Source organism: Typopeltis vanoorti, chromosome 13, assembly GCF_054136105.1.
Source record: "Typopeltis vanoorti isolate ZY-2024b chromosome 13, IOZ_Tvanoo_1.0, whole genome shotgun sequence".
Lineage (NCBI taxonomy): Eukaryota > Metazoa > Arthropoda > Arachnida > Uropygi > Thelyphonidae > Typopeltis > Typopeltis vanoorti.
The window spans coordinates 25,156,109-25,183,679 of record NC_143561.1 but is presented as its reverse complement, the minus strand read 5'-3'; the positions used below and the strand labels follow the sequence as shown (position 1 = coordinate 25,183,679).

The 27,571-nt window shown below is 36.1% G+C and overlaps 1 protein-coding gene across 2 annotated transcripts in view; it reads left to right on the top strand.

Moving 5' to 3' along the window:
- Positions 1-2,012: 2,012 nt before the first annotated feature.
- LOC150099996 (uncharacterized) overlaps positions 2,013-27,571 on the top strand; it is a 135,586-nt gene continuing 110,027 nt past the window's right edge. The window contains exon 1 of one of the 2 annotated variants that reach the window (XM_090402471.1): positions 2,013-2,050. The gene's annotated coding sequence lies outside the window, so the exon portion shown is untranslated. Of the gene's footprint in view, positions 2,051-2,176; positions 2,311-27,571 lie in introns of those variants that run through there. The other variant, XM_090402472.1, reaches the window with a different exon arrangement.

Sequence of the window (27,571 nt, the reverse complement as noted above, 5' to 3'; positions counted from 1 at the left end):
GCCCAAGGCTATCAGTAATTAAGCTGTACACAGTGAAGAGAGACGGCTCAAATGTGCCGCCACCTCGTGGTCCCTAACCCTAACACAACATATTTAATGTCTGAAATAATGTGGGTTCTACGGTCGATTTTCTTGAGTTTACAGGACGAAAAACCCGAGTTTCCGGGAGGAAAAACCCGCTTGCCCGTGCCAGAGATCGACTAATTCGGGAACCGGTCGAAAAAAGGCTTAGAAAAATTTCCTCTAGTCGCCGACTAGGCTCGAAACCAAATCTTCCTTCGTGTGGCCAAGCGCCGTCGTGTGCAAACGCCACATCCACTGAGCTACACAGGCTCTGCAAACATACATGAGCTTAATGGAAAAAGATAATATTTCAGCTACAGAAGTGGCTTTTGGAGACTAGGTGGGCAGTTCAATCTCCACTGGTAGCCAATCAGAGATAGCTAGCCCAAGGCTATCGCTAATTAATCGGCACGCAGTGAAGTAGGCGCTAGTAAGCGCCGCCATCTGGCGGTCCCTAACCCTAACACAATATTTGTTTAATGTCTCAAAATGGTGTCGGTTCGACAGCCGATTTTCTTGAGTTTACGGGACGAAAAATTTGAGTTTCCGTGGGGGGGAACCCGCTAGCTCTTGCCAGAGATGGTCTAACTCTGGAGTCGGTCGAGAAAAGGCTTAGAAAAAGTTCCTGTAGTCGGCGACTAGATTCGAACGCCTTTCGTCGTTGGGTCAAGTGCCTTAGAGTGCAAACGCCACTTCTACTGAGCTACACATTTCTATCTTTTCATATTTTCTGATATTTCTCATTCTCCTTTAACTTTTTCATTACTCTCTTTCCGGTCGCAATGTGTCCATGTAACTCGTCCCTTCATATGTAATGACAATAATACTGTAACATTGCTATTATACTTACATTCATCTTGCATCATCTCACAAACTGCACCTCCTTCTCACAGCTTTTCAGCGTACTATTCGTTATCTGCTTGCCATCTCATCTTGAGCTCCACACTGACTATTTTGCCTACTACAGTGCATCTTTCTAGTCTCTTTAGTTAACTTTCCATTTTTCCATTACTTCTGTGCAACGAAATCATTCCATTCGCCTAGGAATATTATCTCTGCTAGTCATTTCTACTTTATCCGAAATTCAACTATCCTGAGAGATTTTCTTCTTGGAAAACAAACTTTATGCACCTTCTCATTCCTCACAACTCTAAAAGCAGAATCCCCAGACAGTGCCACTCATGAATTATTTCTGTTTATCAGCTATTTCTCACTTGATTCTCTTGCACCGTTCTACTGTATTTTATATCCACCAATGTAATAATTTCACGCTGCATATACGCTCCCTCTCAGTTGTCATCTTTAATTGAGATTTTTAACCTATGTCATGAGTTGCATTTTCATCTGAAAAGATCAAAATCCTTCTAAGAAAATTTACTTTTTTCATGTGACGATTGGTAGTGCCTCTGCTACTAATGGCTCACCCAAAAAGTTAAGCAAGTTTGAGCGCGGATAGTAGTTGGATGGGATTCAATCGTTTGATGCTGTTGGGACACTCTCCCTCGATGAGTCTTTGGATTCCCTGGAGGTGTTACATAATAAAAAATAATAAATATATCGCAATTTTTCAGACTCGTTTTCTCTTTTCTGTTCTCTTTAATTATCTTCCATTTTCCAATATCTTCCATTAGCTCACTCTGCTATAATTCGAATTTAATTCACCCTTTTATTTTTAATCTATTATGCAATGCGGTATTCCGATGGTAGAAACTATATGTAAAGTTTTTTCAGTGATCTGCTGAACATTCAACCATGCATCCATGCATTTTTACAAAATTATGAATTTTGTAAAAATTCATGAATGAATTTGCAATGTATAAAAAGGCGTTAGCTGAATTTTTTATTTATTTATTTATTTTTTTTTTTTTATGTATGAATTTTTGTAAAAAATATTCATAATTTTGTATTAGCATTAAAGAGGGCGCTGTAAATAGATTTGTAATGTGCATGTGAAGTATTATGTATTGTCGTTTACTTAAAAAATTAGGTATATGTCGTAATTTTTTATGAAAATAGTAAAATATTTTATTTTACATGCTGTAGTTAACTTAAAACAACGAACGCACATATATATATATTTATTTGTTTAATATTTTATATTCGTTTCATACAGTATATGAGATAATTCGTCAGCTGTGTTTTTACAGAAATGAGGATTTGAGATAAAATGACGAATAGGCACCTACTTTTACAATAATACCTCTCCTTGCAACCATTTAACAGTCAAAGCACTTGCAAGTAACTCAGGTAACCCATTCCATTCATTCATTACTCTCCAAGCAAAAAATCTAGTCCTCGCATCCTTACCAATCACACTGTTACCCAACTCCAGGGATGAATTCATGTTCTGCTGTAACTTAAATGTTTCTATCATATGTCCAATTTTTTGCCTATCAACCAACCTTTGTAATCCATAAATCCTCAATCTATCTTCATAGGGAGCATTCTTGAGACTACTCCTATTTTGGTCACTTTCTTCTGAATTCTCTCCACCACTTCCTCATCCTCCAAGAAACCCATGTGAACAGACCTGAGTACAGTAATCCAGATGGGATCATATCAAGGCTTTATAAAGAGGAATGATAACTCCCTTATTTCTGTTTGTGTGTTCTTTAGTAACCAAGTAATCTGTGAGCCACCCTGGCTACAGAGGCAGATCATGTAGGTGTTGGACCTGGAAGCTGCAACGGGCCCTGAGCTATCTGTAAAAATTAAAAGAGATTATAAAAATGATATAGATATTATGCATTTTGATGATGAATTGGAACCACTGTTTTTAAAAGAATATAAAGACAAATTCAATACTGCCACACAAGTATACCAGGCTTCAAGAGAAATGTCAATCCAAATGTAGAATTTTTTTTTATGGGGCCCCATAAATTTTACCACTAGAGGCCCCCAGCTGGTTTAATCTGCTCCTGCCTGGCTACGTGAGCAATATGCCCTCTAAACTTCAACTCTCTCTTTCTCTCTACTACTACTACTATTATCTCCAAATCCCTGGGTGCATCCATATCAGGGAGTACAGTTCCCTCAATGTGGTACACCGCTTGTAATCTTGGTATCCTACAGTGCATAACTTTATACTCTTCCACATTAATCTAACATCCATTATGTTTTGCCCATACTGTCAGCTGATTCAAATCATCCTGTAAGCTCTCTACATCACCTTGATTAACTGTTACCTTACCCTACCAACTTTGCATTATCAACAAACAACTGACAACCGAAGATCTCCCTTCAAATTATTTCCCATATTATTTATGTACATTTTAAACAGGAGTGGTCCAAGCACAAAGCCCTGCAACACACCACTAGTCACCTGCCTTCTCCTGGATTCTTCTTTTCCATATACTACTTTTTGGTATCTGTTCATGAGGCCACCCTTTTATCCATATCACCAGGTTCATATCCATTCCTATTTGTTGCAGCTTGCATAATAGAGTTCCATGTGGTATCATGTCAAATGCCTTTGCATTTCCTTTATCTAAGTCAACTGTCACCCTATTATAAAAAGAGTTAACAGATTACTAAGCATGACCCTTCACAAAGTCATGCTGTTTCTCTAGAGTATCATATTCTTATCCACCCATTCCTAAATTCTCTTTTTGACTAATTTTTCTGGTACTTTTACCACCACTCCTGAAATACTAATTGGTCTATAATTTGCTACCACAGGCTTAGATTCTACTTTATGCAAAATTATTATTTTGCTCTTTTTCCATTCTCTTGGGACTTTGCCAGAGCTGAGATTTAAATTAAATAGCCTAGTGAAAGGCATCACCAGTTCCCCGGCACATTCTCTTAAAATGCAAGCCAATATCCCATCGAATTCCACAGTTGTATTTGTATTCAGATTCTGCAATATGCAACACTTGAATGATATACATTTACAAAAATGGTCACTCAGTAGCTCAACAGTTTTTCATCTGTCATCTGCACTCATTAAAGTTATTCTCCCTCATTGCTACATAATGAGAAAACTCGTTTCCTTTCACCTCTTTGGCTAATTTCTTCTCATAATCTGATTTTGCCATGCTTATCAAGCTGGTCAACTTTCTTGCTTGATCCTTATACTTTTCATGAATTAGCTAATCATGTTTCTACTTGTATACCCTCCACAACATTTCTATTTTTGCAGCTCATAAGTTATGAGCTAACTGAATTGTTAGCCCATAACTGATAAGTTATGGGCTATCTGTTGTTCAGATATCCTAACACAGTAAAACTGACATTTCTTTTACAGGCTGATGCAGTATTTATGCCAAAAATAATTTCTTTATTTATAGTGATCAGTTTCACTTTTATTTTCGAAAAATTCTAAATTATTTAATAATTATCTTGAAAAAAAATTACTGCTATTGCTGCTGCTGTCTTGAGCAGCAGCAATAGCAGTATTGCTATTGCTTGCTTGTCATCTCACAAATGAATTGTATATTGGGTATACTTTCTAATGTTCCTTTCTGCCCAGTAACAAGTTGTAGACTAATGGAGATTACTAACCCCCCCCCCCCCCCCACACACACACACTGGGAACTAGATCAAAAGAACATGCCCAGAAGGCAGCACACTAAAGTACCTCGTGCAATAACTGAATATTTTACAGGCAGAAATTCCTTGTTCTGTTTTTCCATCTTTCTGATTGATTAGCAGACATTCAAAGCATATTCTGATATTGCATTTGTAGGATGACAGTGTTTTTAAATATTAATTTCCTCTATTAGCCAACATCACATAACTTCGTGATTTATAATAATAGGGAAATAATATGTATATTTTCTTATTTATAATTTGCAAATTTATAATAATCAAAACTTAGTTTCTGTGTTGAAAAAAATAAATGTTATGTGGAACAATTATTATGGAAAAATCACGAATGAAATAAAAACTGTACCCATGTTTCATAAAAGCTTTTGGGGTGTCTGGTAATGTTGCAACGGGAGGGGGAGGGGTGATGCTATCAAAGTCAAAATAAAGTTCATTTCTATTGTGAAAATATAAAATTTCACACTTGATGCATGCACATATACATATTTTGTATTAGAGAATATACGCAAAAGTATCACTTATGTTAAAATTGGCAAAAAATATATAAACTAGCAGAAAATATATACATATCAATTTAAATCATAACTGTTTATTTTATTCTATAAAGACTGATTATACAGGGAAACCAAGAAAGTGAAAGTACAAAGAACAGTAGATTACTATATAATATAAAGAAAAAATTTAGTGATATGATTAAAGAATTTCATGTTATTCTTTATAAAGCAAAGTTGCTCCATCGTGTCAAAAAGGAAATCTGTGAAGTATTATTCGATTTCGATGGTTTTGTACAAAAATAAAAACAATATAATCTGGAATGTTGGCAGCTGGTTTTCTTTTCTTTCTTTAAAAGAATATTTCAAATAATTATTGTGAATTAATTTCTTCGAGAACAAAGCAAAATGTTTTGTCTAGAAAGCTTTTAGAAAAAAATTAATGCAAAAAATTGAAAATGAAATTGGTTCTCCAAGGTAAGGCAATATTTAAGTGAAGAAATTATGCAAGACCTTTATTTTGTCCAGAAATTAAAATTGTATTATACAATAAAAAGAGAAAACAAAAATATAAATAATTTCTCTATTTTTAGTCTATCCTATATAACTAAAATTCAGTTACCCAGCATAGAACAAGGATCTGTGTTTCTTGTTATAGGCAACTGAGAGGTAGCTACAAACATGAGATAATCCGATTAACCGTTCTCTTCAGCGTAAGGGTTTATCACACCTTCTAATGGACAGGACGGTCAAATTGCACTTCTTATCCTGGTTCTTTAAGCAGGTGGGCTGAATCATATCCAGATTTAGCTGGACGTCTATAGACGTCCTGGCCGTTTGGGAGGTTAAGTGACCTTACCACCTGAGATTAGCTCTGCTAACGTATTCCTGGATGCTGACAATGTGAAGTTCTTTCCTGATATCCTTGTTTTTAATATGATATTGTCATTGATGCCATCTGTTCATGCCCCTAATCTTTCTCAGGACTCTCGTATCTGCAGTTTCTAGTCTTTGGTCAAGTGTTTTTCTTCTGACCCAGCTCCCAGATCCATAAGTTAAAATTCGTTTAAACACTGTCTTGTATACAGTTAATTTAGTGTTTTGGCTAATTATGTGGAAAATTTCTCTCTTATTCCATATAAATTTATTCATTTGACTTTCTACCATACCAGCTTTGTTGATTCTGTTGTCTATTTACATATTTAATTTACCATCTTCACTAAAAATTGTAAATAAGTAGCTGAAATGTTTTACTAGTTCAGATTCTCTATTCATAATGCAGTTGATATTTTCAATGTTCTGCCTATTTTCATTGTCTTTGTCGTTTTAATGCTGACCTTCATACCATATCTATTACAATAGTTATTCACTTTAGTCAGGGGAATCTTGCAGACTTGTAGCGGAGTTATTTAGAAGTATAACATCATCCACATAAAACAAAGAGCTGAGATTAACATTCCAATTTTGACATCAGGTTTAATACCACTTTCCTTCATAATGTGATTCATATAGATAATGAATAACAGAGAGGATAGGGTATATCCTTGTCTGACACCACATTTAACATTAAACCATCTTCCTGTACTTCCTTCAATTCTAACTGCTGATTTACAACTAAAATAAAGACTAAGTATTGCTTGATATAATGCCCCATTGACACCATATAACTGTAGAATTTTGAATAGCTTCTTTCTCTTGGCACCTTGTCATATGCCTTTTCCAGATCTACAAAACTTAAATACAGATCTTTGTTATATTCCCATGATTTCTCAACTATCTGTTGTAAAGGAGTGTCATTAGTGAACGTGGCGGCTGTGTTGGATTGTGCTGGAAAATGTGTTTTTAAATTAAAGTATAGTGTGCCTTTTTGTCTCAAATTGTGCTCCAGTTGTGCTTAAGTTGGATACAGGTGTCCTTCAGTGGTGTTATTGTTTGGAATTCTGTTGTATATATTGTGTTTTCGCTGCTAAGTAAAGTGTCCTTGTTACCTCCAATTGGTGAGAGCGATCATGTGGTATTGACTTGGGAGGTTGCAAAATTTGTGGATTTCTCTCTTAAGAAGGGGTATATACGGAACTACAGGTTAGGCAATTATAACAAACTTCGGAGTGAGCTTGCAGCAGTCCCATGGCAGAACATATTGCAGGGGAAAGATGTTAGCAGTGCATGGGATAAAATCAGTGGGTATCTGAGGAAGGCAATATCAGATTGTGTCCCCATGGTCAGGAAGACAAACAAGATGTTAGATGGATGAGTAGTAGTATCAAGCATGATCTACAAAAAAAAGAAAATGTTATGGAGAATTTACAAGGAGAAAGGTGATCAGTACACCCATGAGCAGTACAAGGCTCAAGCTAGGAAGGTTACCAGCATAGTAAGAAAAGCTAAATCAGATTATGAGAAGAACTTAGCCAAGGAGATCAAGGGTAATTTCAAAGAGTTCTTCTGCTATTTGGCAAGTAAAAGGAAGAATGACTTCGGAAGGATAAACTTAGTGGGTGCAGATGGTATCGAGGTAACCAATTCAGATGTAATAGTAGAGTTACTGAGTGATCACTTTTCTAAAGTCTATTACCCAACTGAGGATATCTCTGTACCTGTAGCAATAACTAATGTGAGAATTGAAGCTAAGAAATCAGAGGTATTTAATATATTGCAAAATTTAAATGCAAACACTGCAGTAGGTTTAGATGGAATATCAGCTCGGGTTTTGCATGAATGTGCAAAGGAATTGTCAATGCCTCTTACTTGGTTATTTAACTTAAGTTTGAACTCTAGTATGGCTCCTAGGGAGTGGAAGGAAGGCAAAGTAATTCCTTTGCATAAAGGTGGCTCTAAAACTGCGGTTGTTAATTACAGACCAATCACCATCTCGGTGTGGTGGTAAAAGTATTGGAAAAGTTGCTTAAAGACAAAATTCTATAATGGGTGGATCAGGATATGATACTCTATAGGGACCAACATTGTTTTGTTAACCATGCTACTGGCCAAGATGTATATATATGTCCAGGTTACCATGGATGCAAAGTGTATGTTAAAATTGTAATACCATTGATATTACATTGAAATATATGATGGATACATATTTGATCCATAATGGCCGTTAAGGTGGTTAAAGGTCTATCCTGCCTTAGCAATTTATTAGCTTTTTATAATAGAATGACATCTGAGTTGGACAAAGGAAATGGTTACACAGTGGTACTTCTGGATTTTGCTAAGGCTTTTGAAAGGATACCCCATGGAATACTGTTGCGCAAATTGGAGAAGATGGAGATGGATACTAAACTGGTGATATGGATAGGAGAATGGCTCAGGGAGAGATACCAGAAAGTGGTGTATGGAGGAACAGAGTCCAGGATGAGGTGACCAGTGGTGTGCCTCGGAGCTCTGTGCTTGGGCCATTGTTGTTTAATTTGTGCATAAATGATATAGGAAATGGCTTCAAGGGAGATATTTAGTTGGGTAGTGCAATAAAAAAGCAAGCTGATGTTGAGAGTTTGCAGGATGATTTAAATAAGCTGGTAAAATGGGCAAAAGGAAATGGATGTCAGTTCAGTGTTGAAAAGTGTAAAGTTATGCATTTTGGGATTAAAAGATTACCAGCTGTGTACTACATTGATGGAACGGTACTCCAAGAGACTGATGAGGCTAGGGACTTAGCAATGTGTTCCCTGAACACATTGCTAAGGTGTCTGAGATTGCACATAGGATCACTTCGTTATTGAGGAACACACTAACATCCATAGATAAAGAGGTTATTATTCCCCTTTATGAAGCGTTCATACTTTCACATTTGGGTTATTGTGCTCAGGTCCGGTGACCTGGATTCCTTGGAGATAAGGAGGTTGTGGAAAGGGTTCAGAGGAGAGTGACTAAGTTGGTGAGTGATGTAAAAAATGCTCCTTACATTGATTGATTGAGAGCTTGTGGATTGCAGAGGTTGGTTGATAGGCAGAGAAGAGGGAATATGATAGAAACATTTAAATTACTAAAAGATTTTTATAAGATTGATGCAGGGGAAATGTTTCTGTTGTATGATAGTGATGGAAGAACAAGAGGTCATCCCTGGAAATTAAGGAAAAGTGTCGTTAACATGGGTGTGAGAACAAGGTTTTTCACCTGGAGGGTGGTGAATGAGTCGAATGCATTGCCTGACTCAGTTGTGAGTTCTTCATCCATGAATGAATTCAAGAACAGATATGTTTTATATTGTTTTGATAGTTTGGGTCTCCTGCGATGAGTCTACTGACTCCATGGAGATACCCATAATAATAATAATAAAGTGAAAATCTGATCCTGACAGCCTCTATTTGGCCTGAATCCTGCTTGTTCTTCACCAAGCTTCTCTTCCACAATCTTTCTCAACTGTTTCTCAAGCAGTGGCGATTCATGGCTTGAAATCTTGGGGGCGCTGCAACTTTCGAAATATTCATACACACACACTGTAAGTACAGTGTACATGTTTGGATAAAATATCAAAATTATGGTAAAAATTAAAAAAAAAATTAAACACGAAAATAATATTGTTTATTATTGATAAAATTATACAGTTTAGTATAATTCAAAATTACTTAAAAATAAAATCCATTACTTTAATTGTAATTAAAGCACTACGATCACTCTACTACTGGCACAAACTGCATATAAACATCGGTGGAACTGTGCGATGGACAGTGTCACATTACACTAATAGCTCGCATCTCACTATGACGTGCATATGCTTGCATGCGTAGCAATATGACACTGTGGTAAAGACAGTGCTGCTAATGTCCTTTGCCCTCCTAAGTGCTACAAGATGGATTTTTCTTATTTTTTTATACAAAATAAGAGAATTGTATAGTATTGTTGATGACAAAATTAAATATTACAAGCAATTATATTTATTTATTATTTTATTATATTACAAGCAAATATATTTATTAATTATAAATTAATAAATTTCTCGATAATAAATTAATAAATTTCTCGATATATAAATTATTATTATATATCGAGAAATATTGGGGTGCTCAATGCCTATATGCAGCTCCTGTCCTCAAGTATACTTGCATATATCTTGCCAGGAACGCTCAGTAGAGAAATACTTCTGTAATTCTTGTATTCGGTTTTATTTCCCTTTTTATATATGGGTACTATGACAACTCTACTCCAATCATCTGGAATTCGTCCCTCTGTCCAGACCTTCTGAACTATGCAGTGCTGGCTGCACTGCATAGACCTTCTGAACAATTACTCAGTTACCTACATAATTGAGCATTTCTGGTTGAATATCATCTACTTCCTGCTGCCTTTCCACATTTCAAGCCTTTGATGGCTTTTTCTACTTCAAGTCTGGATATGTATTCCTGACTTCATGCCTGGTCAGTGTCTTTTACCACTGTGCTGTCATCGCTGCTTGTTTCATTTGGCAATTTTTCGAAGTAATTACTCCATATTTCAAGAATATCTTTTTCTCCTATTATCATGTCACCTTTTTCATATCTAATTCCTTTTACTGCAACCTTTCCTTTATTTCTGAGCATATTCAACAACCTCCAGAATATCTTTCCACCTTCTTGAAATTTATTTTCTATGTTCTTACCAAAGTCCTCCCATGACGTTTGTTTAACTAGTTTTACACAGTGTTTAGCTTTCTTACATTTGTCTCTGTATTCTCTAAGAGCACAAGCTGACTTATTTGCATAAACGACTCTCTGATATCTCTCCATCAACCACCCACCTATCCATATCACCAACCCTATATCCATTCCCATTTGTAGTTTACAGATTTGAATTCCATGTGGTATCCTGTCAAATGCATTAGCCTGGTCCAGTAGTATCACTGTAAACCCATTACCCTTATCCAGTTCAGCCATCACTGTGTTATAAAACTTGAACAAGTTACTGAGGCATGATCTACCCTTCACAAAGCCATGCTGTCCCCCGTACAGTATCTCATTTTCATCAATCCATTCCTGTATTTTTTCCTTGACTACTTTCTCCAAGACCTTGACAACGACTCCTGATATGCTGATCGGTTGGTAATTTGCAACAGTAGTCTCTTGGATCCTCCTTTATACAGTGGAACTATTTTCCTCTCTTTCCACACCTTCGGGACTAAACCAGACCCAAGACTCAGATTAAACAACATGGTCTAGGGCACTGATAATTCTTTAGCCACTTCATGTAAAACCTGTGCCGGTATACCATCCAATCCCACAGATGTATTCACATTAAGGTTCTGTAATAGACTATTCACCTCCACTTCATTCATCACAATTCCCATATAAACTAATGGTTCCTTCATTTTTTCAATGTCACCACCTGGATGATATACTCTTGCAAAGTGCTCGCTCAGTAATTCCACTATATCGACTGATTCAGTGACCTCCTTACCATTGTCATTCCTTAAAATCATTCTGCCGTGTACAGTTTTTTTTTTTTTTTGGTTTCAGAATATTGAAAGAACTGTTTGGGATTCTCTTTAGCTTGCATAGCTAGTTTCCTTTTATAATCCGCTTTTGCTTTTTTTTCCACACTCATTACCATTCTGGCCTGCGCTTTATACCGTTCGTGTACCTGCAGGTCACCTTTCTCTTTAAATTCCTTGCACAGTTGTTTCTTTTTTTTGCAGCTCAAGCTTAATGGTGTTATTCATCCATTTAACCCCTACTTGTTTTACTATTCGGACCCTTGGTATACAATCAGCCATAACCTCCTGTAAATTCTCCTTGACCACTTCACATGCTCTATCGACATCCAGCCCTTGCAGTTTTACATGCATGGCACTGAACCAAGCAATCTTCTAAGCTTGTCATACTTGCCACCACGGTAATTCCACATGTACCCTGTCTTAATCGAAAATTCCACACCTTTAGCCACCTCTCAGATCACGACCTTATGATCACTCTCACCAGTTGGTGCCAACATGGTCATATTCATTAAAGTCAAATTCTCAGATGCTATTATCAGGTCAAGCACTCTCAAACCCTTAGTATTTTCACTTACATGCTGTCTCAGATAGTTATCCCTTAATGATTGAATAAAATCCATTTCCTTCCTCACATGTGTCCTCTCCTCCTTCCAATCAATGTTACCATACTTGAAATCCCCATAATAATTACCCTCCTTCCACTCATTTCATCAATTTGTTTATGCATACTATCTCCACCATCTATTCCATCACCTGGTCTATAGTAGCACCCAACTATATATTTTGTTCTGCCAGTCTCAATCTCACACCAAATAGCCTCAAATGAGCTCCTTTCACTATCCTGCAATACAACTTCAATTCTCCTTGGCTGCAGTTCATCAGCTATCATCAATAACACCCCTCCCCCCCATTTTATTCTCTCTGTCCCTCCTAAACACACTATAACCTACACATTCTATCCCACTAACTATATCATCTTCTGTCAGCCATGTTTCACTAATGCCTATAACCTGTGGCCAGGAAGAGCCAATCAAGGCCAAAAATTCTTCCTTCTTGTTCCTAATACTCCTGGCATTAGTATACATGAAATGCAGAAGTCCCTTTGCCCTACCCCTATCTTGATGCGCTATTCTAACTATTCCATTCCGATTTCTTGTCCTTAGTACTGGCTCGGGTACATTATATACATTCTTACACTCAACTGTCTCACTGATGTCCGCATATCCATTCCCCCCCCCCCCCTCCTTGGTAGTTCTAGTTTCCCTGGTTCTGCACATCCATTTTGACTTCATTCAGCAACACTTTTTCCAGTCTCTGCACACCCAAATCTATTCAAATGCAGGCCATCCATCTTGTATAAATCCTTTCGCCCATCAAACTCATTCCACAAGTCCACGAATTCCACACCGTCTGCATAACCTGTGCATAAAGTTATTTGCGATTATGGCCCTCCTTCTAAAATCCTCTCTGTCATACTGCGGCAACAGACTTACCATCCTAACTCTGTCACTCTTTTCTTTCACTACCTTTAACAATACTTTCAAGTCCTCTCTCATAAAAAATTTATCTCCTTTCAATTCATTCGTACATGCCACAACTATCAGTTCCTTCACTCTCTGTTTTTGCGCTCTAATACTCTCATTTACATCCTTAAATTTTGCACCTGGTAAGTACGATTTAGTTAAACTCCTATCTATCACTCCTCTTAATAACGAGTCACCATACAACACTCTTTCCTTCATTTCAGAAACTCTTCCACTCTTGTGCTTATTTTTCTTTTCAAACACTTGTTTATTTCTGTTAGCCAAGGCACTCTGGAAAGAGTTTTGCAGGTGCTCCAACTCTCGCTGCGCAATGTGTATCACCGCTTGCAACCTAGCGATCTCACTCCCTACAAATAATTCCTCATTTTTTTCATCATTTAAACTATTTTTTCACTCTGTATAGTTGCTTTCACTCTCTCTTTGATCACCGCTCTCATTGCCATCTTGTAAACATTGTGTTAGTAATAACCAGTCCATGTCCTGAGCAGAAATCCAACAGGTATTTGCCATTATTATTAGTTTTGCTCTTTTCTCCAAATTTTCCTAATATATTTTTGTATGTCTGACAATCATTTTTCCTACTCTGCTATTTAGATCACCAGCAAGGACCAACTTTTCCTTTTTCTTTGTGTCAGTTGCTTTCTCTAAAGCCTCAAAGAATTGCTCCACCTCTACCTTAGTAGAACCTTCTATGGTTCGACATAATGGAACCATAGAACCATTAACTCCTATAAACATCTTGGGATTTACAGAATTCCTTGTTAGTATGGTCTTTTCGCCATCTAGCAGTTTTCAGAGTTTAGAAGTTTAGAGATAAGAAAAAAAGAACATCTAAGAGATGCGGCTCATAATAGAGAAGAAAGATCAGGTTTAGTTTATCGATTTTCTCATATATTCATCATAAAGAAATCAACCATTGTCATTTTTTTCTCATGACTGTCTCAATAAGAATCAAGGGCTGATTCTAAGCAACATTTGGAAATATTTTATCAGATCTCTTCACATGCTAGATTTCAGCTAATCATCACCAAACAATGCTGGAAAGCAGATAACTTGTGCCACCTTCCACTGTTTCCATTTCTCTCTGTTATTTATACTCCAACAGTTCTTGCAAATTTTGCTTATTAACTTATAGTTTACAACTTCTAGCTTTGCATTTCTACTTGTTTTTATCCCGAAGAAGCAACACATTATTAGTAGTGAAACGGGTCAGTTAATTTTATCTTTGTATCATAATGACCTAATAAATAATCCTAGTTTTTTAAATTTTATTTAAGGTTATCTTCATTTCAGTTTGAATGGACAGATCATCTGCTTCCCTTAATTTTGTTTGTAGGCCTTTTGCATCTTCCTCCCAGAGAATTATATCATCAGCAACATGCCGATGAGTTATAATCTTTTTGTTGATTTTAACTCATTTATTCTTCTAATTCAATTCATGAAAAACTTCATCAAAGGAGATGTAGAGTTCTGGAAATTTTTTTCCTCTTCCCATCTTATCCCTACATCAGAAAAATGTTCACATTTCTTATGCAGTTTAATGACAGAGATGGCATGGCTGTGTGTGTGTGCACGCATGTGCGCATATACATACATATATATATATATATATATATATTATTATTATTATTACGTGACACCTCCAGGGATTCCAAGGACTCATCGTGGAAGGGCACATTACTCTACTTCGCTAAACACATCTCATCCTCGCCACTACTACTACTAATTACCCAGTATTTTTTGTCTGTAAATTGCGTGTGTTCTGAAGGCCAATTTGTGTGTAAACCTGAGTTTCTGGGAGAAAAATCCTCATGCCACCATATGAGATCGGCTAACTCACTTTCAAATGAAAAAGCCCATATAAGGATTCATGTTGTCACGACGAGAATCGAACTCAGGTCTTTTCCAATTGAAGGCACAATGTTTTGCTATTCTTCCAATTGCACTCCAGCAGCTATTATTTATATTATATATATATCTTATTATTTTTATTTTTATTTTTTTCAAGGTTTCCATGTATGTGTATTCTTCTTCTGTATCCTGATTTAACGATGATTCTAGGATATTTGAGGTTTTAATGGAATCAAATTCATTTTCATAACCCATGAAGGCTGAACAGAGAGGTTTATTTTATATATATATATATATATATATATATATAATAAATCTCTATATATGTCTTTTTTTATAATTTACTTGAAAGTATGGCTATGATTCTATAATTTGCCTAAGAGGAATGATATGATCTTTGTTACTGTTATTACATCTAAATCTTGCTTGCTCCGATTGCATATTCTCAAGCTGATGAATTATTCTGTCTTTATTATTTTTGTAAATGGTTTGTACTACCAATGATGAACTAATGGTACTGTAACTAAAACACTTTTTTTGAATGTTAGTCAAGTGGGTTTTAATTTATTGTCCTACATGTTTTGTTGATTTTTGCTATCGGCATCTTCAGGGAATACAATTGGTAAGCTATATGAAGGTAACAGACTAGGTTTTAACTGACAGTTCTAATTCATACAAAATTAGTCTTGTGCGAGACAATGCGTGTGTCTTGGGAACATGATTTATTTGTTACGAGACATAATGTAATTGGCATGAAAGTTCATTTCTTTGATGTTTAGTGATCTGATTAAAGCTTTCCAAATTTCTGGTAGGATTAGATCTTGATTCTTATTTAGGTTTCCTGTTGAACGGGCGACTGTAGTAGCCTCCTTGAAGGTTCTGGAATGGTAGTTCTCTTCTATATAAGGCATATGACTCTTATCCCACTCAATGAGATGGTTGGTAGAGGCAAAGTGGCAAGAAAGGCCTGAAATATCTTGTCTGTTGTTTCTGACATATCCTATGTGTTCTTTTTTGTCTCGTTTCGAAGCTTCTAGAGGTCTGCCCAACGTAACTAACACCACAGGAGCAAGGTATATTATATACTCCAGAGTACTTGTAGAATGGATGAGGGTCTTTCAGTGATCTTAAAAATTTCTGAATAGTATTGACTGGCTTGAATGCTACTCTAATGTGGTTTTTGAAGGATAGCCAATTTTTTGGAAATACTGCTGACAAATGGAATAGTTATAGTACTGATGTATTGGGTATCATTATGTTGTCTTTGTGGTATATCCGAAAAGAGGATATTGTTGCAGAGTCTTTTAGGATAATCATTTAAGAATAGCTCTCTGGATATTGTAGTTAATTCTTTTTGTAAGTCATCTTGGGCTGTTGTGTAATGTATAGCTCTTTTCTTAAGCATATGGATAATGCTAAGTTTCTGGGATATATGATGAGATGAGTTGAAATGGAAGTAACTTCCAGTATTCGTAGGTTTTCTATACACAAACAGGTTGATACTGTTATTGGTTTGTTTTTTTATTAGGATGTCTAGAAATGGAAGTTTTTCATCTTTTTCAATTTCTAATGTGAATTTGATGGTATGGTGGAAACTTGATTTTGTTGAGATAATCCATTAGTTCTTCTTTTGTATGATTCCAAATGATAAAGATGTCATCAACATATCTGTACCAAGTTTTCAGTTTTGGGGTAATTTGGGATAAGATTTTATTCTCTAGTTCTTCCATGAATAAGTCAGCACAAGAAGCAGCCATGGCTAATCCGGTAAGTTGTTTGTAGACTGTTTTTTGCCAAATGAAATAGTTCGAAGGTAACAACAAACAATGATGGAACAAAGTAGTGATGTTTCTTGGGAACAAGTTGTCTAAGATGTTGATGACTTCCACAACTGGAATGTAATCATATCACTAAACATCAAAAAATGAACTTTCACGCCAATTAAATTATGTCTCGTAACAAATAAATCATGTTCCTGAGACGCGCGTTGTCTCGCACAACACTAATTTTGTATTCTTGTTGAGAGGCTTATACGCTGGTTAAACATGATAACTAATATTTAAGGAATTGACAGCGTATACTAGAAATATAAATTAAATAAACTTTAATATATTATTATTATTATTATTAAACAAGACCTCATGGAGTCAAAGACTCATCTAGGAGGTCCTTTTATTTCACACACAGCTCATCATACCACGTCTTAAACACATTCAAACTCCTTGCAGACACCATACTCTCAGGCAAGGCATTCCAATCACTCACAACTCTGCACGAAAAAAACCTTCTTCTCACTCCCCTACTCACATCCTCTTTATACAGTTTCCAGGGATGACCTCTGGTTCTCCCCTGATCTCCCACTATTCTCTGTAGAACTTCTCCACCATTGAGCCTATAACAACCCCTTACCAACTTGTAGGTCTCTATCATATCTCCCCTCTTCCTTCTCTCCACTAGACTCTGCAAATTACATCTTTTCAATCTTTCCTCATACTCGACATTCCAGAGGTCAGAAACTACCTTAGTCAGTCGCCTTTGGACCCTTTCCAACATCTCTTCATCCTTCTGAAAACCAGGTGACCAAATCTGGGCACAATAGTCCATGTGTGGCGTAATCAAAGCCTTATACAATGGAACAAGAATCTCCCTACTTCTACACGTCAGTGTCCTCCGCATCATTCCCAGAAGTCTTTGTGTTGTCTTCACAATTTTGGCGATGTGTCCCCTAAATTTTAGATCCTTATCCACTATCACCCCCCAGATCTCTTATTTCCTCTACTTCCAACAATATATTCTCACCAAGCATAAATTCTGCATCCCAACAAATGGTGATTTGCTGTTATGTAGTACTTCTGTGCACGTGTCTTTGTATTAAGTTCCCAAGAAGATGGCAACATGACGTTTGCCGAAATATCGGAAAGTATATATTAAAGTTTATTTAATTTATATTTCTAGTATACGCTGTCAATTCCTTAAATATTAGTTAACACTAATTTTGTATGAATTAGAACTGTCAGTTAAAACCTAGTCTGTTACCTTCATATAGCTTACCAATTATATTCCCTGAAGATGCCAATAGCAAAAATCGGCGAATAGGACAATAAATTAAAACCCACTTGCTAACATTCAAAAAAAGTGTTTTAGTTATTATACAAGTAGTCAAGGAAGAAAATCACTATGAACAGGATCGACGAGATCACCAAACGAAAGGCATGCAATCTTGAAGGTTTAAAATGCAAAAAGGCTAGATGTTTAAACCATCTGACTTTTTTAAAAAGATGTCGTGACAAGAACGTTATCCCAAAATTTCTTCGTCTCGAACAATATTTTAAAACAAAAAAAAGCTAATATTATTTACCACCGAACTTCATTTGCCCTTCTCCGAGAAAGAATTGGCCATACGAGAACCTTGCTCAGCCAATTAGACTCACGATGCTATGACTTGTTCACAGACATCTCTAATAACCTTGACGTAGAGACCTGGCAACTTTTAGATAATATTATTAGCAACAGTTATGCCAAAAACTTTAGTTACAGCAAAAAGACGCAAATTGATAAATTCAACTTGCTGTTTGATAATCACATTAACTCTAAACTGTCTCTACCAGATAACCAAGTGATAATAAACCTATCTAAACACATTTTAACAAAACCAGAGATCTCAATTCCCAAAAAAGGATTCAATTTTGTCTTAAAACCTACTGCTATTTATAAAATAGAGTTCATCTGCAACTTAGAAAAAGCTATCTCATTGCTACCACATCCAATAGCTAATGACTTACGACTAAAAAGCAGCATAATCCTTTCTGCTCCGTGAAGATCTCCTTACACCAACTCTAACCAAATGGAATGAAGAACATTCACATTAGAAATTGAAAAAGATGAAAAACTTTCATTAAGGAAGTTCCTCAAATTAAGGAATAATAAAGACATCATCATACTTAAAGCGGACAAAGGCAACAATACTGTTATCTTAAATACTAAAGATTATGAAGAAAAAATTAAAAATCTATTATCGGACATGTCTGTCTATGATGTCCTTAGTACAGATCCTACGCAAAAAAACCATAACGACACCAATAAACTATTATGTGGAATGATTAACTGGCCTATAGACTTAATAAGAAAGCTAAAATCCATGCACCCGTTGACTCCAAGATTGTATGGCGTTCCTAAAATACATAAAGAAGGTATGCCATTACGTCCAATTGTTGATGGAATCTATTCTCCTACTTACCAAATGTCTAAATATCTTGCCAAGATTTTACAACAACACATCCACAACTCAAATACTTATATTAAAAACTCACAACATTTTAGTGAAAAATTAAAAGATATCCTTATATCTGAAGATGATATACCAGCAAGCCTTGACGTCACATCTCTGTTTACAAACATTCCAGTTGTTTAAGTCATCAACATCTTAGACAACTTGTTCCCAAGAAACATCACTACTTTGTTCAATCATCGTTTAACTTCGAACTATTTCATTTGGCAAAAAAACAGTGTACAAACAATTTACTGGATTAGCCATGGGTAGCCCCCTCTCTCCTTCTTGCGCTGACTTATTCATGGAAGACCTAGAGCAGGGGTTCCCAACCCTATGCTTGCGAGCACCATCACCCGTCGACCTATTTGTGTGTGCCCACCGCTGTTCAACCGTGTGCCGTATAGTTTGAAATAATCACGCAACAATTCATGGCATGCTATATGATGCATGCGTTAATGACACATGACGAGTATTAAATGCATACAATGTAAAGTAGACGCGCATTCGAAGTTGTTCATTCCAGTTAAAGAACTGGAATATCATCATATTCTCCAATTATGAAGCACTGGCCAATGAAATGGAACACTAACTTACATATATATATTTAAATTTTTATGTAATGTAAACTTTTAAGTAATAAAACATTTGATTATAATGTAAACTTTGTATGTATTCATTTAACAAATGAATTCAAAAAATTTGCTTGAAAAAATAGATGGTGCCCGTCGACATACCGGTATTTTAAAATGTGCTCTAGGAAACAAAAAGGTTGGGAACCCCTGACCTAGAGGATAAAATCTTATCCCAAATTACCCCAAAACTGAAAACTTGGTACAGTTATGATGATGACATCTTTATCATTTGGAATCATACAAAAGAAGAACTAATGGATTATCTCAACAAAATCAATAGTTTCCACCATACCATCAAATTCACATTAAAAATTGAAAAAGATGAAAAACTTCCATTTCTAAACATCCTAATAAAAAAACAAACCAATAACAGTATCAACCTGTCTGTGTATAGAAAACCTATACACAGTTTTTTTCTTTGTCACTATCAAGCTCCTCAAAATCTTCATTAATTCTATTTATTTCATTTCCATCTTTCATTATTTTATAATCCTTTCCTGTCAGAGCAACAGTTTCTTTTTACCCTACTGCCAAAAGCTTTTCTCATAACTTTCACATATTTATTAGTTTCAATGGTTTCTTTTATTTTTTTGGGTAATTAAAGATCAGATTTCATGTGTCATTCTTTTTTAGTTTTGGCTATTTTTGAGTATTGTATTAATTTTTTTATAGTAGCATCTCTTTTTTGTTTCACTGCATTTTCCAGTTTTAAGTTTCAAGTTTCTTTGTTAATAACTGCATTTATTTCATTGGATATGTTAATTATAGTATTTCTCAGTTTTGATAATTCATTTAGGTCTTCCTCGCCTTCTTTGCTCTCTCTTGTTTTATTATTTGAAGGTTTTCTTTTAAATCAGTTTCATGTCTACTATTTTCAACTTTTAAATTTTCTATGTTTGTTGTGTTGAATTTCTGTTTAATTAGTTTATTTCTTTCTCAGATTTTTATTAATTATAATTATAGGACGTCCTAGATGAGTCTTTGACTCCATGGGGTCTTGGGGTTATAATAATAATAATTAATATTTTTTAAAATAAAAAATTTCTCACCATTTTGTGATCACTTCCTGTTTTAAAATTGTTTAAAATGGTTACATCAATTATAATATTTCCTATTTATCATTATAAAATCTATTTTGTTAAAGTTCTGGTCATCAAGACTTTTCCATGTCCATTTACAGCATTCCTTTTTTTTTTTTTTTTTTTTAAATTAATCATCATCATCATTATCATCAAATTCCTGCCATGTACCCTCAAGGGGTGTACAGGATATGACAGTACTACATGAAAAAATTACATCATTACTAACTTCCTATCTACAATTTTCCTCCAAATCAGTCTGTTACTTGTCAAGACTACAACATTATCAGATCTTATATTTCTATCATCTAAGGCACTTTGTACCGTATCAATCCACCTATATCTTGGTCTTCCTCTGGGTCGTTTTCCTGCCAACCTGGCAGAGAACACTTGTTTTGCTAATCTTTCCTCTCCCATTCTATTTAAGTGACCATACCATCTGAGATTAGCTCTGCTAACGCATTCCTGGATGCTGACAATGTCAAGTTCTTTCCTAATATCCTCATTTTTAATATGATATTGCCATTGATGCCATCTGTTCACGTCTCTAATCTTTCTCAGGACTCTCATATCTGCGGTCTCTAGTCTTTGGTCAAGTGTTTTACTTCTGACCCAGCTCTCAGATCCATAAGTTAAAATTGGTTTGAACACAGTCTTGTATACAGCTAATTTAGTGTTCCGACTAATTTCTTTCTTATTCCATATGAATTTATTCAATTGACTTCCCACGATACCAGCTTTGCTGATTCTGTTGTCTATTTCTATATTTAGTTTACCATCTTCAGTAAAAATTGTGCCTAAGTAGCTGAAATGTTTTACTTGTTCCACAGGTTCTCCATTCACAACACAGTTGACATTTTCAATGATTCTGCCTATTTTCATTGTCTTTGTCTTTTTATTGCTGACCTTCATACCATAACTATTACAACAGCTATTCAATTTAGTCAGAGAATCTTGCAGACTTGTAGCGGATTTATTTAGAAGTATAACATCATCCGCATAAAGCAAAGAGCTGACATTAACATCTCCAATTTTGATATCAGGTTTAATACCACTTTTCTTCATAATGTGATCCATATAGATAATGAATAACAGAGGGGATAATGTACATCCTTGTATCACACCAGATTTAACATTAAACCTTATTCCTGTACTTCCTTCAATTCTAACTGCTGACTCACAACTCAAATAAAGACTAAGTATTGCTTGATATAATGCCCCATTGACACCATATAACTGCAGCGTATTGAATAGCTTCTCTCTTGGCACCTTGTCATATGCCTTTTCCAAATCGACAAAACTTAAATACAGATCTTTGTTATATTCCCATGTTTTCTCGACTATTTGTCGTAAAGTGAAGATCTGATCCTGACAGCCTCTATTTGGCCTGAATCCAGCTTGTTCTTCACCAAGCTTTTCTTCCACAATTCTTCTCAACCGTTTCTCAAGTATACTTGCATAGATCTTGCCAGGAACACTCAGTAGGGAAATACCTCTGTAATTCTCACATTCAGTTTTATTTCCCTTTTTATATATGGGTACTATGAGAGCTCTACTCCAATCATCGGGAATTCGTCCCTCTGTCCAGGCTTTCTGAACTATGCAGTGCAGCCACTGTAAGACTCTTATACCACCATACTTCAGCATTTCTGGTCGAATATCATCTACTCCTGCTGCCTTTCCACATTTCAAGCCTTTGATGGCTTTTTCTACTTCAAGTATGGATATGTATTCCTGACTGCATGCCTGGTCAGTTTTTTTTTATCACTGTGCTGTCATCACTGCTTGTTTCATTTAGCAGTTTTTCAAAGTAATTACTCCATACTTCAAGGATATCTTTTTCTCCTGTTTTCATTTCACCTTTATCATCTCTAATTCCTTTTACAGCACTCTTTCCTCCATTCCTAAGCTTCTTCAATAACCTCCAGAATATTTTGCCACCTTCTTGATATTTATTTTCTATATTCTTGCCAAAGTCTTCCCATGACTTTTGTTTAGCTAGTTTTACACACTGTTTAGCTTTCTTACATTTGTCTCTGTATTCTGTAAGAGTAAAAGCTGACTTATTTGCCAGGAACTTTTGATATGCTTTCTTCTTTTCCTTCACTGCCTCTTTAACTTCCTGTGTCCACCAGGGAGTTCTGATTTTTTTATCTTTGCACACAACCTCACCACATGCCTCTCTGGCAGAATCAATCAATGTTTCCTTCAGATTTATGGCAGGTCTTTTGTGCATAAATGCTTAGTGTTGGTCTTCTATATTGAGTTTTCAGACTCCTTGTAATAATAATAATAATATGGTAATGCATCTATATTGATTTATTGATTTAGATGAATTCCAAATTAATTTTGTTATCCATCCATCTATTCATTGGATATCATCAGATGCTTTATCGTCACTCCTTTCCTGGATTTCATTCCTTGACCACCTGACAAGGACTGGTGTGGACCTGTCATATACTTTTCTGGAGGCTTCAGCACTCTGCAAATCAGTCACTTCAGACACACCATACATCCATTCATCTCATTGAAGGTCTATCCCTCTTTTTTCCAGGAACTTTACCTTCTATTATTGTTTTGAGAAGTCCTCTTTCCATCCTTTCAATGTGTTCAAGGTATTTCAGCTTTCTTCTGTCAATATTAAGGAGCCTCAAAGTTCTGCCTATCTTTTTTGCATTCATCCATTTGATTGCCTTTCAGTATATATATCCTCAACAGCCTTCTTAAAAGCAACTATCATTTCTTATCAGACTTGTTTAGGCTCCATGTCTCACATCCATAAATCACTGCTGGAAAAACAGCAGCATTCAGAATTCTCAACTTTGTTCTGGAGATAGATCCTTCCTTCCGGATTTTAGAGAAGTCTCTGACTTGTTTTTGCCATTCCTCGTCTTCTTCAGATGTCTTCTGAACAGAAATTCTTCACATTAATAATAGATCCTAGGTATTTGAACTTACTGAATTCCTCAATTCTTTCTTTGTTAAATTACACATCTTTGCCTAACTCCTTTGCCAACCTGAAGCCAATCAGTTAATCCAGCACTTCTTACCATGGCTTCTTGTTCAATGTACAAGTTTTCTTTCAACCTGATAATGAGTTGAAATAAACACAGTAATTTCATTACCTCCTACAATTTCATATGCTGAACACATTTCAAAAAGGTTTGGAGTAGTCTTATGAAAAAACACATCACCATAGGGAATCTAAATTCTTTATAATTTTCAATGATCTATCTAAGGCAAAGGATCTGATCTCTGGTACCCTTTCCTTTCCTAAACCTGCCTGTTTTAGTTTTCCTTAACTCTGCCTCAATTTTGGCCTCAATCCTATTTAGAATGATCTTTAATAAAATATTGCTTGCATGAGAGATTAAACTATTAGTTCTATAGTTCTTGCAATTCTTCACATATCCCTTCTTCTCCAGTGGTATGAAAACCAATTTCTTCCAGTCTCTAGACCATGATCCTGTTTCTCATATCCCTGTAATCAATCTATGAAACACTTATCCCCCTCCCCTCCATGGTCTTAATTAACTCTGCTGGCATTCCATCCGTGCCCTGGGCCTTATTGTTGTTAATCTGTTTAATTGCTCCTTCAACCTCATGCCTAAGTGGAGGAAGTTCCAAATTGAAATTTTCTTGGTAAGAAGGCAACTCCAAATTTCTTTATCTTTTCTGCTATACAGTTCCTCACAGTACTCTTTCCATCTGTTTTTGATTCCCAGTACTTCTGTTAGTACTGCTCCATTCCTCATTTGATGGCATTCAGTTTGAGCTTAAGCTTGTGCTTTAGGTCACAAACTAAATGAAAATCCTTTCATAATTGTGCCACTTCATCTGGAGTTGTATCTCTTCACTTTTTTATTAGCATAAAATTTTTCCTTGTCCTTTTCTGTTCCAATCTTTTCTGACTTCTCTATGTAATCTTTTATATTCATCAGTCTTTGTGTCTCTTTGTTTCTCCAACCACCTTCTTTTCAATCAAATCCCATGTTGAATCTGATATTCATGGGTCTCTTGAACTTCTAATTAGGCCTAGATACTTCTTAGCTGTATCCTTTATTATAACCTTGACCCCTTCCCACAAATTTCAGGTGAGTTCTCCTCACTAGTCTCAAAAAGATCATCCAACTGTCGATGTTTCTTCTGTGAACGACATCCAATATTGTGGGAGAAGGTTTGCACTCTTAGCTGTATCCTTTATTTTAACCTTCGCCCCTTCCCACAGCATTTCAGGTGAGTTCTCCTTACTAGTCCCAAAAAGATCATCCGGTTGATGTTTCTTCTGTGAACCTGTTAGGGAGATTACTCTGACATCCAATCTTGTGGGATGTGCCTGACTTAGAAGATTTGCACTCTCAGTCTTGCTTTGGCTCCTATTAGATGATAGTCAGTACCGCAGTCTGCTCCTAGACACATGCTTGTCTTCCAGTGTTGAAGAGCCAGGATATCAGTCTGGTGCCTTGACCTATCAATATTAGATGTCCAAGTATAGGTCCATCGTGGGTTAGGTATCAGTACCTGTTTCCAGAAGCAGGTATTGGTAATAACTAGTCTGTTAGCATGGACAAATTCCAACAGTTTTTCACTACAGGTGTTACATTCACTCAGACCAAACATGCCACAATCAGGACCTCAGTATCATACTCTTTCTTACTTTTGCATTAAAGTTCCCTAAGATGAAAAGTATATCCCAACATAGTCTGTAAGTTTTGGCAGAACTTCTCACTTTCTTCATCAGGTCTATCTGTGTGGGGTGCATAAACCATAATGATTGATACATTGGTAGGAGAATCCTTAAGTCTAATACAAAGTATCATGTTATTAATGGGATTATAACCAAGATGAGCTATTGCCTCAATTTTTGTCAGTACCATAGCTACTTCATGATTTGAGTTACCTCAGGAATAAAGAACTAGCTCATCATCCTCTCTTTTGAAATGACCTTCTTCATTCCATCTGTCTCTGTCATACCCAGGATGTCAATTTTTTATTCCTTTCCATCTGTTTACCAATAGTATCAAGAGTATCCATCAGTAGACAGAAACTACATATCATGTACCAATATAAAGTTCACCTCTGAGGTTAATCCCATACTGTCTGTACTCCTCGTTTGCAGTAACAATGACTTGTGTTGGATACTGTAATATACTTCTTGAACAGAACCTTCTGCCTAAGCCTTAAATGTGGCTCTGATTATTCTGCATGATGGAAGTTTTTTCACTTGGCTATGCTACCAATTATATATTTGGTTTAATACTTTATCCAAGTGTAAGCAAACAAAGTTTGCGCCTGAAGTATTTTCAGGACTGGGAAAACTTGTAAAGGTGGGATAAGTTCTGATCACTTGCCTTAGTATCCCATAATGCAAAGCACATCTCCTTGCAGACATGTATACTGCTATGCATTAAGGAAAGGGTCACAACCCAGACTGCTTTCGACTTTTATTGAGGTCTCGTCAGTGGGAGCCAGACCCAGAGGTGGTGATACTAAGGTGGAAGTAATGCAGAAGTCATATCACCATATGACTGTTTGCTTACACTTGGATAAAGGATTAAACTAAATATATAATTGGTAGCATAACCAAGTGAAAAAACTTCTATCAACCATCTCTAATCCAGAGAATTTTAGTAATAAGGTGTTGAAAGTTTATTTTTGCTACGAGTTGCCTGGTGTTGTACTACCTTACCCCAGTCCTGAAGATATTTTCAGGCGCAAACTTTGTTTGCTCACACTTGGATAAAGGATTAAACTAAATTTATTTTAGTAATAAGGTGTTGACACCTTTTGGTAACTGGTATATGGTGATATGACTTCTGCATTACTTCCACCTTAGTATCACCACCTCTTGGTCTGGCTCCCACTGATGTGTTTTTGTGTAGAAGTGGTCACTTTCTTTGAGGTTTGAGAAGCTCTGCTTGGGATAGTTTTTTGCCTGTCTCTGAGTGGGGGGCCACTGCTGAGATTATGGCTCTGTCTGGTGGTGGGGTGAGCCTGCCACTAGGTAGAACCAGTGCTGAGAAGTTCTTCTCAGTGATGGGGTGAGCCTCACTGAGTGGAACAACGCTGAGTTGGACGGTCCTTTGTCACTTGTAGGGAGTGGTCTGGGGACTGCCTGATTTTTAGAGAAGTCTTTACTTAAACAGCACCTCAATAAAGGTCAAAACCAGTCTGGGTAGTGACCCTTTCCTTAATGCATAGCAGTATACATGTCCGCAAGGAGGTGTGCTCTGCATTATGGGATACTAAGGCATTTGACATTGAACTGACAGTTCCACAATCCTGCCCATTAATGCAATCTATTCAAGTCCTCTTGTAAGGCATAACATTTGCTTCCCTCCGCATTGCTCTCCCCAGTTTTGCATCATTTGCAAACAGCTGCATATCACCAGTTAAACCCATCCTAGTATCATTAATATATAAATTAAATAACAATAGTCAATAAACTGACCCCTGTGGAACACCACTTTTATGAAAGTGACTTTCCTCTTTCGGGATACTGCACTTTCATACACATCTTTCTGATATCTATCTGAAAGCCAGTCACCAATTCAACCGAGAAGTCTGTTATATAATCCCATCCATTTCAATTTATTTAACAGCTTGTCATGTGGCAGTCTATCAAAAGCATTTACAAAATCCAAGTATACCACTGTAAATGCATCTCTCTCTTGTCCAAGA